General features: G+C 39.4%; 1 pseudogene; it reads right to left on the bottom strand.

Moving 5' to 3' along the window:
• Positions 1–145: 145 nt before the first annotated feature.
• On the bottom strand, positions 146–17600 carry LOC112708937 (inositol oxygenase 1-like; annotated as a pseudogene).
• Positions 17601–18225: the final 625 nt, after the last annotated feature.

The following is an 18225-nucleotide window of genomic DNA, read 5'->3' as shown; positions in this document are numbered from 1 at the left end:
AATATTTTTAAAATTTTTGTTAAACTTCAAAGAGAAAAAATAAATTTTACCCTTTAATTATTTAGCATTAAATACAAACACATACGAATATATAATTTATTACCTCTTCTCCATACAGACTATGATACATTATCATACTAAATTATTATTGGCACTTTAAGCAATATTTATAGCTCCAATTCAACATTTCACCACCTCAGCTTTGCAGTAGGAAAATACTGCACACAAAAAAAGGAAGACACATAAGTGTTAATTTTAAGTTTAAAAAAATAAAATTTTTTTATTGAATTATTAGGAAATAAAAGGTTTAATTTCTTGCATAGCATTTTTGTTGATTATTACCTTCTCAACGAGGGAGAGATAGTATGGTTTGACTTTTTCAACATCAATTCGAACGTTGCTCTTGCTGTATAGCCTATAGGTCATATTTGCTACATAATGCAAAAATTAATTAGTAATAACCACCATTATCCATAGATAAATAATTGAAATAAAATAAAATAAAACATATGTAATAATGTTATAATATACTTAAAAATGTGAACCCATTTCAGATTCTCAACATCCTCATCATTCATCAAGTGCTTATATGCTCCTTCCCTGTGTAATGCTGCAAAATAAATCATAGTGTACCAAATAGTAAAATTATGAATTATGAATTAACCATTTGAATAATTAGTTATATAAATTTACAAAATTTTAACTTTAATTAGTTTCTAATTGGGCACTTACCATATAAGGAATGGTATCTAATAGATTTGGATTTTCTAAAATTTGAATTTTACTTTAGAGAATAAAGTGTGATCTTTCACCATTTATTTCATAGATAGGACCAAAAATAAATATGAAAGAAAAACCATTCAAAGAATAAAAAATTATACTTTACTCCCTAAAATAAAATTTAAATTTTAGAGAATCTAAACCCGTATCTAATAATGAACAAAGCAGCTGAGGACAGAGTAGTCTTGTTCCACTTTGCCACCTATGTATATAGACAACACCCAAATTTCAAACTTTTAATTTATTTGAAATTTATATATAAAATAATTAAATTATATGATTTAAGATTTGATGGGGTGCTTACAAGATACATATAATCATCATGTCCCCATGACATCATCACATTGTTAAGTACACATTTTTCAGAATAATCCCATATTTAGTGTTGAATACAGGATTGTTATAGTCTGGATTTTCTTTGAAATACTGAATTATGAAAAAATTCAACATATAAATAAATATATGTTAGTTTGTAAAATTAATTTTCAGAATCTTGTTTAATTGAAGAAAACAAAATTTGGATAGATTTTTACCTTGTGATGGACATTGGATTCATCAAATCTGCAACCTATTTGAAATATATCACCTGTACATGGTTGGTGTTACGGTAGGTAACGGGAGATTAACACAACGGATGGCGTTTGGCGGCCCAAGTGTGTGAAGGAGGAGAACTCCGGATGGATCGGCAACTCGGGAGTCTCCGTCCGACTTGTGCTCGCGAGTGAATGGGGGGGGGGGGTGGTACCTGCAAAGACACTCCGATGCCTAAGTTAGCAAGAGTGTGAGCAGGTCTAGAGAGTATTGGACTTAGAGATACCTGAGGGGTGTCAGTGTACTTATAGTGGTGAGCCAATAACCACCGTTGGTGTAGTGCCGTATCTTTAGGGTGCCAACCGTCCCTATTATCTTGGGGAGGTTAAGATATGGCTTTATGAAGCGGTTAGAGAGATTTTAGGGGCGGTTACTCATTTGAATGAGTGTTTATCTGCCAGCTAATCTCATACCCGACTTCTTTAAGGCAAGTCGTGGATGGTACCGACTTCTTATGTGAAGGTCGGTACTTAACTAGGCTTAACCCTTTGGGTGAGGCCTTTTATTTGGACCTGGGCCTATATCGTTGGGCCAGGGTATGAACAGTGCCCCTACTTGAGCCCAAAGTCTCATTAGAGTTTGGGTTCAAGTATTTAACTCGGGTTCGTAGCCAACTTGCGCGGGGGAAGCGCGGGTCTTATGAACCGACGTGATTTTCGCGACCCTTCGCTTCTGACAGTTACGTCAATTCAAGCGTCGTGTCCGTTGGGGAAGTATTGAGGGCTTTGGTAACGGTGCAATCTCATTAATGACTGCTCCGTTTTTACCATTATGCCCCTTGGCATGTTTATAAATACTTTCCCTCTCTTTCCATTTTCCGTTTCTGCAATCTTTCAAACTTCACTTTCTTTGTTCGTACGCGCTATACTTTCGTGCTTCAGAGACTTCTGCTTCCTCATTTTCAGAAAGAGGTCAGTTTCTTTCTTTACCTTTGCATGACTTAGTTTGTAGAGGAATAGTCTGGTAGACTTTGCTTTGGCTCTCTTCTCTTCTCTAGAGACCCTTTTGATTTTTTCTTTTTTCCTTTTTTCCTTTTGTAGGTTTTCTTCGTTTACCTTTAGGAAAAGAGAAAATGGCCTCCGTAGATTGGGTTGATGTTACTGTTCTAGGGGAAGAGCCGTTGGTGGATGCGGAGTTTATTACTCACCTTCGTACTCATCATCGGCTTTGTACCTCGGAGGAAGATGAGCCTAAATATGAGTTGCTTGTTCCCAGTTTAGAGGACCGGGTTTGTCACGGGAGAGCCAACGATATGGCCCCCCACTTCTTCTTTATGTATGAATGCATGATCACCCGTCTGGGCGTCTTTCTGCCCTTTTCGGAATTTGAGATGTCTGTCCTACAGCATTGCCGTGTTGCCCCTACTCAGCTTCATCCCAACTCCTGGGGTTTCTTGAAAATTTACCAATTTATTAGCCTTGCCCTAGATTTCCCGACTACTCTGAAGATCTTTTTCCATCTCTTCCATATGACCAAGCCCTTTAGCGGGCTAAATAATAAACAACAATGGGTTTCCTTCCGAGCCATACAAGGTCGGAGGATTTTTACCCTTTTTGATGAATCCTTCCATGATTTTAAAAATTTCTTTTTCAAAGTGCAAGCTGTCGAGGGCCACCATCCCTTTTTCTTAGATGATAACTCTCTTCCTCGCTTTCCTTTATATTGGCTGGAGGCCATCCCTTGCGAGAAATATAGTTTGGATGATTTGGATGAGGTAGAGGCTGCTGTTGTGGGGTTCCTCCGAGAAGTTTGGGGGAGGGCCCCCTATTTGGACACCAAAAAGTTTCTCCAAGGGTCTCCGACCTTTGTTCAGTCACAGCTAGGTAGTTTTTAATCGTATGTTGAATTCCCGACTTGTTGACCTAATATTCCGACTTGTTTGATTCTTTAGCTGTTTGTGTTCTTTTTCAGAGATGGCAAAGAAAAACGCTCAAGAATCTTTTCAAAGGGTCCAGGAGGCTAAGGCTAAGTCTCGCGCTCGATCAGGGGATGCCAGGGTTATCTCTCCTCCTCCTCCTCCTCGCAATGTTGGGACTCTTTCCAACCCTATGGTGATTTCTTCTTCAACTCTCTCTCAGCCGCCGTCCCCCGTCGTCCGACCTGCCCCCGATCCCAAGAAGCGCAAGCTCCTAGAGTCTGGCTCTTCTGGGGAGGTAAAGGCGGACGCTCTTGCCTTCGTTCGAAAGAATATCTATCCTTATGCCCGCATAGGCATGGATGATATATCTGTTCGGAGCCACCTTACCACCATGGTCGAGGAGAGCCTTAAGGCGGCGGGGGTCTGCGGCAAGCTTTTAGATATTTTTGATAGAGCTCCCCTTAGCTCCTTGGGAGCGTCCTCGAAGGTCGAGGAGCTGGAGGAGAGGATCCGCTTATATGAAGATCATGAGGGGAGGTTGAAAAAAGAAGTTGCCAAGTTAAAGGAGGAGAGAGATACCCTTCGGGAGAGAGGAAAAACTTTGCAGGCCCAATGTAATATGGAAGCAGAGTTGAGGAAGACGGCACAGGCCAGCTACCAAAGCTTATTTAAGGATCATGTGTCTGTGAAGACTGACCTGCTCAATTCTCGGAAGGCATACGAGGAGTTAGAAGACTCTATTGCCGAGGGCGCCGAGGAATCATGGAGGATTTTTCTGGAGCAGGTCAGAGTTATTGCTCCTGACTTGGATCTGTCTCCTTTACATCCTGATAAAGTTGTTATTAACGGCGCCATCGTTGATCCTCCTGCCCCCGAGGTCGTTTCTGAGTCAGACCTGAAGACTCGGGGGCAGAGGATTATTGAGTCTCCTCCTCGTCCCAAGGATGCTCTGAGTTCTTCAACCGTCATTCCGACTTCCTCTTCAGCTTCTCTTCCCGGACCTGGTGGTGCTCCTCCTGAATCTGGTGATGGTGGTTCCTCTGCTCTTCCTAAAAAATGACTTTTTTATCTTTTTATGGCTATATGGGGGCCCGGCTTGTGGGTCCCCCCTTTTTTAAACTTTATTTATATGTTGGTGGTTGTGAGAACAATTTCTTTCTGGCCTTTTAAGGCCGTAAACAAAATATTCTGATCCGTGCCCTTTTTGGATAAGGGTTTTAAACAAAGTAAATGCCCTTTTTGGATAAGGGTTTAAGTTATCTTGTGCGTGCATGCTTTTTGGTTATGTTTGATCTTTTCGGAAAACTTTTTGTTAGCTTGCATTGTTTTCTCGAACCTTTTTCGTTCAAGGGCTTTTATACAGCCTTTAAACTTTTTCCAGGTTTTCCTATCTCTTTTGTTATCCTTTATACTCAACTTTGCTTTAGTGAGTTTTTATGACTTAGGTTATTTTTGTGATGCGCTTTTCATCTACTCGGGGCTTTTTCGAGTTTTTCTACTCGGGTTCTTGTCCCGACTTGTGAGTCGGATTGTTCCCGAGTTTAGTACGATCAACTCATACAACCTCTTTACACCGACTTGTACCTCGTCGTTTTATCCTGACGACCATCTAGGTCGATTCATGGGATTTTCACGTTTTGTCGAGCTTAAGTCGGCGCGTTTCGTAGAAAGACTTATATAAAAATAAAGGAGGATATTTAAGAGAGATATAGTAAATGAAAAAGATCTTTATTAATTGGGAAGGTACCTTTTTGCTACTAAGGGTCTTGATAGCATATTTTCCCTTAGCCTCTACTATGATGCCTCGTTAAAAACCCTTCTCCAGAAAAAACCCTTTTTGGGAAAAAATCATGAAGTTGGGAAAAGAGTACATCAGGGAGTAGAGTTCGCTTCTAACTGTAGTACCTTTTCATATTACAAGCATGCCACGACCTTGGTAGGTCAGTGCCGTCTAGGTCGGTTACTTTATAATAACCTTTTCCTAACACTTCCTTGATTTTGTATGGTCCTTTCCAATTTGCGGCGAGCTTTCCATCTCCTGATTTGTTGACTCCAATGTCGTTTCTGATTAGAACCAAGTCATCTACAGCAAATGTTCTTCGAATGACTTTCTTGTTGTATCTGGTAGTCATCCTTTACTTTAATGCCGCTTCTCTTATCTGGGCATCTTCTCGGACTTCGGGGAGCAAGTCGAGCTCCTCTTTGTGCCCTTGTACGTTTCCGACTTCATCATGGAGAATTACCCTTGGGCTTTGCTCATTGATTTCTATTGGAATCATGGCTTCTACGCCGTAAACTAGTCGGAAGGGTGTTTCTCCCGTGGCGGATTGGGGGGTTGTCCTATAAGCCCACAACACTTGAGGGAGCTCTTCAGCCCAAGCTCCCTTTGCTTCTTGTAATCTCTTCTTCAATCCTGCCAGTATGACCTTGTTAGCTGCCTCGGCTTGCCCATTGGCTTGTGGGTGTTCCACCGAGGTGAATTGATGCTTGATTTTCATACTGGCTACCAGATTTCTAAAGGTGGCGTCGGTGAATTGGGTTCCATTATCTGTGGTGATAGAATAAGGTATTCCATACCTTGTGATGATGTTTTTGTAGAGGAACCTGCGATTTCTTTGAGCGGTGATAGTGGCTAATGGTTCTGCTTCTATCCACTTTGTGAAGTAATCTATTCCCACGATTAAGTATTTGACTTGCCCTGGTGCTTGGGGAAAAGGACCTAACAAGTCCATTCCCCATTTTGCGAAAGGCCAAGGGGAAGTGATACTGATGAGCTCTTCTGGTGGAGCTACGTGGAAATTTGCATGCATCTGACATGGTTGGCATTTTTTCACAAAGTCTGTGGCGTCTTTCTGCAAGGTCGGCCAATAAAATCCTGCTCGGATTACTTTCTTGGCTAGCGACCTAGCTCCGAGATGGTTTCCGCAGATCCCACTATGTACTTCCTCCAACACCTCGGTGGTTCTTGAGGTCGGTACGCACTTCAGCAATGGTGTTGATATCCCTCTTCTGTAAAGGACATTCCTCACCAAAGTATAATGCTGTGCTTCCCTTCGGATCTTTTTAGCTTCTTTCTCCTCCTTGGGGAGGATGTCGAATTTCAGGTATTCGACTAAGGGATTCATCCATCCGAGGTTTAAACCGGCTACCTCAAGTACCTCTCTTTCATCTTCTGTTTTTGACACCGAGGGTTCTTGGAGAGTTTCTTGGATCAGGCTTCTATTGTTCCCTCCGGGTTTGGTGCTTGCTAGCTTGGATAGGGCGTCAGCTCTGCTATTCAGATCCCGAGTTATATGCTTAACCTCGGTTTCCGCGAAGTGCCCGAGGTGTTGCAAGGTTTTTTCTAAATACCTCTTCATATTGGGGTCCTTTGCCTGATACTCTCCGCTTATTTGGGAGGTCACCACTTGCGAGTCGCTGTAGATCATCACCTTTGTAGCGCCAACTTCTTCTGCTAACTTTAATCCGGCAATCAAGGCTTCATATTCTGCCTGATTGTTTGAAGCCGGAAATTCAAATTTTAAGGAAACCTCTATCTGGGTTCCTTTTCCATCTACCAATATTATGCCTGCGCCGCTCCCTGTCTTATTGGAGGATCCGTCTACATAGAGTTCCCATGTAGTCGGTTTTTCCTCTTGTTCTCCTGCATATTCTGCAATGAAGTCGGCGAGGCATTGGGCTTTAATTGCAGTCCGAGTTTCATATCTCAAATCAAACTCGGAAAGCTCTATCGCCCATTGAACCATTCTCCCTGCAACATCCGTCTTTTGGAGGATTTGCTTCATGGGTTGGTTCGTGCGGACTCTTATTGTGTGAGCCTGAAAGTAAGGTCGTAGCCTTCGTGAGGCTATCACTAAGGAGTAGGCAAACTTCTCTAGTTTGTGGTACCTTAGCTCAGGGCCTTGTAGGACCTTACTGGTAAAGTAGACCGGGTGTTGCCCGACCTCATCTTCTCTGATCAGGGCTAATGAGACAGCCCTGTTTGCCACGGATAGGTATAGGACAAGGTCTTTTCCCGGCACTGGTCGGGTTAAGATAGGAGGTTGACTTAGGAATCTTTTGAACTCTTGGAACGCCTCCTCGCATTCCGGAGTCCATTCAAACCGGCATCCCTTCCTTAATAAGGAAAATAATGGAAGGGATTTTAGTGCCGATCCTGCCAGAAATCTGGAGAGGGCTGCAAGTCGGCCATTGAGCTGTTGAACCTCTCTCAAACAAGTCGGGCTTTTCATTTCTAGGATGGCTCGGCATTTGTCGGGATTGGCCTCAATCCCTCTTTGTGTTAGCATGAAGCCTAGAAATTTTCCCGCTTCTACTGCGAAGGCGCATTTTGCGGGATTTAATCTCATCCCATGCAACCTTATAGTACTGAAGACTTGTGAGAGGTCGGTCAAGAGGTCGACTTCTTGCTTAGTTTTTACTAACATGTCGTCGACGTATACCTCCATTAGGCTCCCTAGATGGGGGGAAAACACTTTGTTCATCAGCCTTTGATACGTGGCTCCTGCATTCTTTAGCCCGAATGGCATGACCACGTAGCAATAGTTGGCTCTTGGTGTGATGAACGATGTTTTCTCTTGGTCGGGTTCATGCATCGGGATTTGGTTATATCCCGAGTAGGCGTCCATGAACGATAAGTATTGATACCCCGAGCTGGAGTCCACCAGGGTATCAATACTTGGTAGAGGATAAGGGTCCTTAGGACATGCCTTATTCAAGTCGGTATAGTCGACGCACATTCTCCATTTACCATTCTGTTTTTTGACTAGCACTACATTGGCTAGCCATGCTGGGTATTTGACCTCTCTAATAAAGCCGGCTTCCAGAAGCGCCTGTACTTGCTCTTCTACTATTGAGGCTCGTTCCGGGCCGAGCTTGCGTCTTCTTTGCTGCACAGGTCGGGACCCTGGGTAAACCGAGAGCCTGTGGGACATGAGCTCGGGATCAATTCCGGGCATGTCGGAAGCCTTCCACGCGAAGAGGTCGGAATTAGCTCTTAGGAGTTCACCCAACCTTTGTTTTAGGGTTTCCCCTAGGTTGGCTCCTATGTAAGTGTTTTTTCCTTCCTCCTCACCGACTTGTATTTCCTCGGTTTTTCCTCCTGGTTGGGGTCGCAACTCGTCTCTGGTCCTTGTGCCGCCCAGCTCTATGGTGTGGACTTCTTTGCCCTTCCCTCTCAGATTTAGGCTTTCGTTATAGCACTTCCTTGCCAATTTTTGGTCTCCCCTTACCGTTGCTATTCCTCCTGGAGTCGGGAATTTCATGCAAAGGTAGGGAGTTGATACCACTGCTCCAAGACGATTAAGGGTAGTCCTGCCAATTAAGGCATTGTAGGCTGACCCTTCATCGATGACTATGAAGTCTATGCTTAGAGTCCTTGATTTTTCCCCTTTTCCAAAGGTGGTGTGAAGGGGTAAAAATCCTAGTGGTTTTATTGGCGTATCCCCTAATCCGTAGAGGGTGTCGGGGTAAGCTCTCAACTCTTTTTCATCTAACCCTAGCTTGTCGAAGGCGGGCTTGAAAAGGATGTCCGCCGAGCTTCCTTGGTCTACTAGGGTTCTGTGGAGGTGGGCATTGGCTAGGATCATGGTTATCACCACGGGATCATCATGCCCGGGGATTATCCCTTGCCCATCCTCCTTTGTAAATGAGATGGTGGGGAGGTCGGGTGTCTCTTCCCCGACCTGATAGACTCTTTTAAGATGTCTCTTGCGAGAAGATTTAGTGATTCCGCCTCCCGCAAATCCTCCTGAGATCATGTGAATATGTCTCTCAGGGGTCTGTGGTGGTGGATCTCTCCTATCCATATCATCTCGCTTTCTCTTTCCATGGATGTCCGACCTCTCCATGAGATATCTGTCAAGCCGGCCTTCTCTAGCCAGCTTTTCTATCACATTTTTGAGGTCGTAACAGTTGTTGGTGGAGTGACCATATATTTTATGGTACTCGCAATACTCGCTGCGGCTTCCCCCTTTTTTATTTTTAATAGGTCTTGGGGGTGGCAGCCTTTCAGTGTTGCAGATCTCTCTGTATACGTCCACTATAGAGGTCTTTAGAGGAGTATAAGAATGATATTTCCTGGGCCTCTCGAGACCGAGTTCTTCCTTTTTCTTGACTTCCCTTTCCCTCTCCTTAGATGAGGAGGTGGGTCCAGGTCGCCAACTCAGGTCCCTTAATTTTGCATTCTCTTCCATGTTGATGTACTTCTCAGCCCTTTCTTGTACATCACTTAGAGAAACGGGGTGTCTTTTTGATATGGACTGTGAGAAGGGACCTTCTCTGAGCCCATTGACTAACCCCATTATGACTGCCTCTGTGGGCAGGTCTTGGATCTCCAAACATGCTTTATTGAACCTTTCCATATAGGCTCGTAGAGGCTCTCCGACCTCCTGTTTTATTCCCAGGAGGCTCGGTGCATGTTTTACTTTATCTTTCTGAATTGAGAACCTCATCAAGAACTTCCTTGAGAGGTCTTCAAAGCTAGTGATGGATCTCGGGGGAAGGCTATCGAACCACTTCATCGCTGCTTTCGATAAAGTGGTCGGGAATGCCTTGCATCTCGTAGCGTCGGAGGCATCGGCTAGATACATCCGACTTTTAAAGTTGCTTAGATGATGCTTTGGATCCGTGGTTCCATCATAGAGGTCCATGTTAGGGCTTTTGAAGTTCCTTGGAACTTTTGCCCTCATTATGTCCTCGCTGAAAGGATCTTCTCCGCCCGGGAGTTGATCTTCTTGTTCGTCGCGGGAGTTCTTGAGGGAGGATTCCAGCTGTAAGAGTTTTCTTTCCAACTCTTTTCGCCGCTCCATCTCCTCTTTGAGGTACCTTTCAGTTTCTTTTTGTTTCTCCCGCTCTTTCTCCAGTTGTTCCAGGCGGCTATGGACTAAGTCCATCAGCTCGGTCACGTGGGGTGGTCCGCTCTTTTCTGACTCACGCCCATCGGAGGAATTGACCTTCGGATTCTTTACTCCGGAGGTACCTTCTCTGTGTTGGTCGTTATCCCGATGTTGGGCCATGTCTCCGTTGTCATTACCCATGTCTAGATTCTCTTGTTCAGAATCTGTTTCTGCATGGCCTTCTTCGTGGGATCTATCCGCCATCGATGGATGATCTCTCGGGTCCCCGGCAACGGCGCCAATGTTACGGTAGGTAACCGGAGATTAACACAACGGATGGCATTTGGCGGCCCAAGTGTGTGAAGGAGGAGAACTCCGGATGGATCGGCAACTCGGGAGGCTCCGTCCGACTTGTGCTCGCGAGTGAATGGGGGGGTGGTACCTGCAAAGACACTCCGATGCCTAAGTTAGCAAGAGTGTGAGCAGGTCTAGAGAGTATTGGACTTAGAGATACCTGAGGGGTGTCAGTGTACTTATAGTGGTGAGCCAATAACCACCGTTGGTGTAGTGCCGTATCTTTAGGGTGCCAACCGTCCCTATTATCTTGGGGAGGTTAAGATATGGCTTTATGAAGCGGTTAGAGAGATTTTAGGGGCGGTTACTCATTTGAATGAGTGTTTATCTGCCAGCTAATCTCATACCCGACTTCTTTAAGGCAAGTCGTGGATGGTACCGACTTCTTATGTGAAAGTCGGTACTTAACTAGGCTTAACCCTTTGGGTGAGGCCTTTTATTTGGACCTGGACCTATATCGTTGGGTCAGGGTATGAACAATTGGTGAGTATAGATTAAATAAGATATTTCAAACAAAAAGTTTATTATTATTATTATTATTATTATTATTATTATTATTATTATTATTATGACAAACAAGGCTTATCTTTTTAGAGAAACTTATTCAAATCTTTTTTTTTAATTTTTTAATGAAACTAATTTTATAATTAAAAGTAAATTCAATTTTTATTAAATCTTATATATATCATGATGAAAGATCACTGACCTACAACAGCCCATTGTAGAAGTTCTCCAAAACTAGAAAACAGAAGCACCTTGCCAAGATCTATATCCAAACAAATTGATTAAATTAATTATGGCATAATAATTAATTAACAATGCAAGTACAACATTATAAATTAAATTTTAAAATCAATTATATTAAAGCGTACCATGGATAAAGCCAGTTAAGTGAAGCCAATCTTCATTAGGGTAATCCTTTCTTATAGCTTCAACTGTTTGCAACAAATGTTAAATTTGAATAAATTTGAGATTCATCTAAATCAGGTTCACTTTCATCCACTATTTTATCAAGAAGTTCACAACATTTCCATATGCTCATCTCTGCTTTATTCAAATTTTCATACTCCTCTCTTATTTTCTTCACCGGTATATAAAAATTTTAAATTTTAATATATTTGAAATTAAAGTTAAACATGTAATCAAGAATTTTTTATAGATGCTTACGAAATCATAGCATTGATAAGTATGGTTTTTTCTATAAAAGTTCTCCACTCCTTCTTGTCTCATAATAATAATAATAATAATAATAATAATAATAATAATAATAATAATAATTTAACCATATTTAGACATTCTAAGAGCCAAAAATATGATTTATTTTATGTGTACCAAGTGCAAATGAAGGCTGATTAATTTTGATATGGAAAAAGGTTTGGTGATGTGCATTGAAATGGGTGTTTGACCAGTTTTTACACTATTATGGGCCATAGAACAAACGCAAGTTGCGTTTTTTATTTTCTACAATTAGTGTTTTTTGTTTTTGAAGCTAAGGAAAAAACGCATGTTGCGTTTTTTGCATGGAGTCAGAACAAACGCATGTTGCGTTTGTCAGATTGGCATTAAAAAAAAAATTTTGGACATAGTAAATCGCATGTTGCGTTTTATTTGGGCCGAAAATTATTTTTTGAAGTCCATAAAACGCAGGCTGCGTTTTATATGTAAAATAATATTTTAATGAAGAGCCTTGCATATAAATTGCTAACTCAGCTATCTCTAACTCGTACCTCACTCCTAAATCCCTCATTTGTGCTCCCTTTCACCTTTCATTCATTCATGCATCCCATAATTGTGAGATTTTTTGGGTATTAGAAGGGTAAAAAAAGTGAGATCATGGAAGGTATTGCAAATATACGAGTGTATTATAACGGTGAAGTTATACCGAACACACACGAAGGAGTGACTTTTGTTTGTGAATGTCCGTTTTCATTTGCTATTCCATATACCACGAGTTTTGTAGAGTTGCAAAATGGTATTTGTGTCAACATACCAAGTCACATTTCGAAAAGGGTGAGCTATATTTTGTACAGGAGTCCTGTACAAGTATTTGGTGGGCTTATACAGTTTCAAATAATGGCCATCACTGACGATGCAAGCATGCAGCAGATGTTCTGTATTTATCAACAAACCCGATTTCAGGTGCCGCTAATAGAGCTGTACGTTGAGTTTGAACAGCATACGGGGGTGGACGAGTTTGACGAGGACGACAACATTAACGAGTTCGGGGATATAGGCTGGGAAGAAGATAACGACGACAGTGAAGAGGAGTTCGAAGCCAACTATGAAGTCGATGACGAAAACGATGACGGAGATCTGGCAGGCAATCCGGCGGTGCCAAATGAAGCGCATGCTGTTATAAGCCAGCAGCCGTTTGGTGTTCCGTCTTTTATGCGGACTCTTGATCTCGAAGCCATGCATGCCCCAGAATTTCCTGAGTATGCGAATATGGGTATGTTATATTATGGTTATTAATTCACGTTACCACAAAGTGTCCATTTTATTTGCCTTGTTTGACTGATGGTGGTGCGCTTAACGTAGGTGAAGGCAACACTGCGGCCGAAGATGGCGAATTCAGTGTCGGAATGGAATTTGGCTCTAGAGAGTCGGTGATATCTGCAATCAAAAGCTACACTATCTCTAGAGGAGTTGATTACACTGTGTATGAGTCTGAGCCGCAGACATTCTATGCGAAATGCAAGGGTTATGGTGCCGGGTGCGATTGGCTTATCCGAGCTAGCTTGATTCGAAAGAAAGCTTGTTGGGAGATCAGGAGATACAATGGCAAACACACGTGCACCATGGGAACGATCTCGCAAGATCATGCCAAGTTGGACTCAGACACAATTGCAGATGCCATTAGGCCGTTGGTCGAAGCAGATCCGTCCATAAAGGTGAAGTCTATTATTGCAGAAGTTCAGTCAAAGTTCAACTACACTATCAGTTACCGCAAGGCTTGGTTGGCAAAGCAGAAATCTGTCGCAAAAGTTTTTGGTGGTTGGGAGGTTTCTTACCAGACTCTGCCAGTTTGGTTGAAAGCAATGACTGCAAAGATGCCAAGGTCTCGTGTTCAAATAAAGACGCTCCCTGTTTACCGTGAGAGTGAGGAGGTACAAGGTGTAAGAGTTCTTCAACGCGTTTTTTGGAGCTTCTATCCGTGTATAGTAGCATTCCGACACTGCAAGCCACTGGTGCAGGTTGATGGCACACACCTGTACGGAAAATATAAAGGTGCGCTTCTAGTTGCCGTTGCACAGGATGGGAACCAGAACATTGTGCCTATTGCGTTTGCAATAGTCGAGGGTGAGACGGCAGACGCGTGGGAGTTTTTCCTAAGCAACCTGCGGAGATATGTTGTGACCATCGATGGCGTCGGCATTATTTCTGACCGCCATAACTCCATCGACGCAGCAATAGCTCGCAGCAACGGTGCATGGTCACCGCCAAGAGCGTGGCACATGTACTGCATCAGGCACATCGGTTCCAACTTCTTAAGGAGGTTCAAGGCTCCGTATTTGCATAAACTCGTGGTTAACACAGGTATTTGATTTCGTTGTTATGGTTCTGTTCCTATTAATTTCGTGCAAGTTGCTTATGATTAAATGGTTTCTCCAACAGGATATTCTAGGACGGAGCAAGAGTACAACAAAAACTACCAAAGGCTGAGAGAGCGGGGTGAGGCGTATGCGCAATGGTGTGATGAGATCGGTGTTCAGAGATGGGTGTTGGCATTCGACGGGGGTCATCGTTGGGGACATATGACGACAAACTTGGTAGAGTGCATAAATTCTGTCCTGAAGGGTGCACGCAACCTTCCTGTGACTGCCATTGTTAGGTCTACTTTCTATCGGTTGAACGAATTGTTCACTCGGAAGAGCTCCGAGGCTCATGAGCGTGTCCGCAATGGATTCACATATTCAGAATTTGCCACCAAAAGAGTCGAAGAAAGTTTTCGACGTGCAGGCAACATTGTGGTCAATAGGTTCGACAGGCGCAACGAGATGTTTGAGGTTCGCGAAATGCAAGATGGTTCCATTCACACCGTTAATCTCGCGCAACGACACTGCGATTGTGGCCACTTCCAGGTCGAGCGACTCCCATGTCGCCACGTCCTTGCATGTTGCGCCAACCAGCGTCTTGATTGGCAAATATATGTGCATGACGTGTACAAAATGTCCGAAATTTGCAAGGTCTACAGAAATGACCTCTCATTTCACCAATTCGCGAAACGTGTTGAAACCCAGTTAATGCTAGTGCCTCTGCAGCTCTCTCATTAAAAGTATCCGACGGATCAAGTTTTCTAGGCAACAAATTTCTGATCACCTACAAAAAAAAAATATTCATTGAAATAATAATAATAACAATAATAATAATAATAATAATAATAATAATAATTCTACTTCTACACTACGGTTATAATAATAATAATAATAATAATAATAATAATAATAATAATAATAACTAGCAGTAAATAATAATAATAATAATCATAATAATAATAATAATGCAACTAACTAACAGTAATAATAATAATAATAATAATAATAATAATAATAATAATAATAATAATAATAATAATAATAATAATAATAATCCGGTTATTACTACTACTACTACTATATTGATAACAATAATAATAATCATCATAATAATAATAACCACTACTATTATTATAATTATTACTACTACTACTGCTAATAATAATAATAATAATAATAATTCTACTTCTACACTACGGTTATAATAATAATAATAATAATAATGCAACTACCAGTAATAATAATAATAATAATAATAATAATAATAATAATAATAATAATAATAATAATAATAATAATAATGCAACTACCAGTAATAATAATAATAATAATAATAATAATAATAATAATAATAATAATAATAATAATGCAACTAACTAATAATAATAATAATAATAATAATAATAATAATAATAATAATAATAACTACCAGTAAATAATAATAATAATAATAATCATAATAATAATAATAAAAAAAATTTATTATTTGTCAAACCACAAGTCGGACCATGCGATTTCTTAAGCAAAATTTTAAAATCAAACAACTCGCAGATCCGATTTGTGTACTCTAGATTTTTTCAACTTTTTAAACACAAATCGGAGGATCCGATTTGTGTACTCCCACAATTTTAAAAAACACCAAAAATTACCATGTTAAAGTATATCATTCCTTTTGTTCCAATATCAAAATTTTTTAGCACCAATAATAATAATAACAATAATAATAATAATAATAATAATGTTGTTACTAACTAACAGTAATAATAACAATAACACTGTTCAAATAAAAAAAATAAATTAAAAATAAATATATTTATTTATCAAAAAATTCAAAAAAATTATATTACCCATTGAGGATGATCCAAATACTCAATAATGTGTTCTTCAGGTAACGTAAAATTACGAACCATTTTTTTTTTCATAAACTTAAACCCAGCCTACTATTTCTTCTTCTTCCTCCCACAGGCAACACTCTCATCTCATGCTCCTCCACCGCAGCTTCATCTCTCTGTTAGACTCTCCCTCTCTCTATCTGCGTTTGTATTTTGCCTTTTTAAAGCCCTCTCCAAATCCATTCATCAGACACGCGTCAAACATACAATAAGGGTCAGTGACAATCGCAACTTGCGATTGTGGAGTGCAGCTTGACCAAACCCTTTGCCATGCATTGGTTTAATTTCTGTCCTAGAATAAAACGCAACTTGCGTTTTTCAGTTTGCAGCAGACACGTCCCATCCATGCATTGGTTTCATCTTTGCTTATCAATAAAACGCAACTTGCGTTTTTCAGAAACTGTTTTTGACAGATCCACATTCCAGGATAACACACCATGTTATAATAATCTTGCATAACACCATTTTTAGTTCCATTCATAAATTATTTTCTGGCAAATGAAATTGGGGGCGTACCAACTACCATGGTGTTATTCTACAACAATTTAATTAAAAGACTGAAGTTTCAAATTAATATTTGTACCCTTTTATTTACTTTATAAAAATGATACAAAAAATACTTGTCAGGCCTAAAGAAGGCACCAATTTATGGTTTCTTTGATTCACAACTTTATTTTTAATTTGTTTGGACTGTTTTTCATTTCCACAATAATTTTTTTATTAACACAAAACACAATTCTATATACCATATAAGAATTCCAAAATTTGTGATTTGATGGGCCTGGACTAAATATTAACAAATGAATGTCATAACTTAATAGGCCTAACGAAAGACTAAAAAGTTTAATCCCTTATTGAAAAAAACAAAATTGGCCCAAAAAATACATATTGAGAAAAATAAAAGAAAATGTTAAAGTAGAGAGTCAATTTAACACTTTTTTGTGTGTCAATTTAAATTTAATTTAACTAAAAGAATTTGGACAAAGCATCTTTGAGAACATAAATATTAAAACTATTGTTCCTATAATATGTTAAAATTCCAAATATTTTATAAAAGAATATTAAGTTTAATATCTGGTACTCTGATTAATATGATCCTTGATGGCTATAAATTATAATGGGTGAATGGGGGCACAAACAGTGAAAGTAACAATAATTATTATAATTATAATTATATGAAGAAATGAACCTAAATCTGTGGCCAAATGAGTTGAAATGTGGCACCACAAATCCACGGTCCAACGCAAGTTCTTTCTCATCTATGGGTGCCATCTTTTCTTCTTCATCATTCCCTGTAATTTTAGAATAAACTAAATAACTAAAAAATTAATTAAAAAAAAATCGACATATAGTTACCCACACTATCTAACCGTGTATTTCCTTTTTTTTTTGAAAAAAAAAACAGTTTAATATAGATAGGAATGCACTAAGACCAATATAAAATTACGAGAATAGTAAAAAACTCGGTTTATATTAAACTTGAAAAAAGGAATTTAAAATAAATAAATAACAGTTATTTATTTTTAACTTATCTACAAATCATTTTTTTCTTTTATTTATTATTTTAATACTTAAATACTCAACATTTAAATGAATGAAGCAGTTATTACAATAATAAAAAAATAAGTTTTAGGCTTCTCTATATGATACAATAAAGAGTGAAAATTAATTTTTAAAAAATACATCTAAAATAAAAATTTTAAAAAACATTACCAAAACGATCATCATCTTGTTCAGCGAAGACAGTCGTCATGATGGTGAGTAGTAAATGAGTGAGTATGAGCAAAATATGAAAGAGTAAGAATAATAATATATAACAAAGAAAAAAAAGAATGGAATACGATGATAAAACTTAAAAAGTGTTGATGGCATGATTTCTTAAAAAAATGTTGCTATTTATAATTTGTTGGGAGAGTCCTTTTCTGAGATTTAGAACTTCTAAAGTCCTTACCTGAAAAATGTTGTAAGTTACCTTTTTTTTCTACCATTCTTAATATAGCAATCATTTTTTCTTTTACCTATTTTTTTTTTATCTTATACCGTCTAATTAATACAACATAACTAGTTTAGTTTATTTTTCAATCTCACAATATATATTATTTAAAAAATGGATAATGAAAGACAAAGTATATACCCAAGTTGAAAGAGAAGACATCCTAAATCTCATTGAAAAAATTGGTGATTAATTAGTCTGGAGATTTTTGTATTGTTACTTAGAGTGAAAACTAGCTCATCGTGGCAATAGTTTCAATGTTTTTTTACCTAACACTATGATTGTATGAGAAAAACTAATTATTAATAATGAGATATTTAACTTTAGTACAACATGTTGGCATATATAGATTAACTCACATGAGATTCTTGTATGATATTTTACG

Source organism: Arachis hypogaea, chromosome 9 (assembly GCF_003086295.3).
Source record: "Arachis hypogaea cultivar Tifrunner chromosome 9, arahy.Tifrunner.gnm2.J5K5, whole genome shotgun sequence".
Classification (NCBI taxonomy): Eukaryota; Viridiplantae; Streptophyta; class Magnoliopsida; order Fabales; family Fabaceae; genus Arachis; species Arachis hypogaea.
This window is presented reverse-complemented; position numbering and strand designations above follow the sequence as displayed.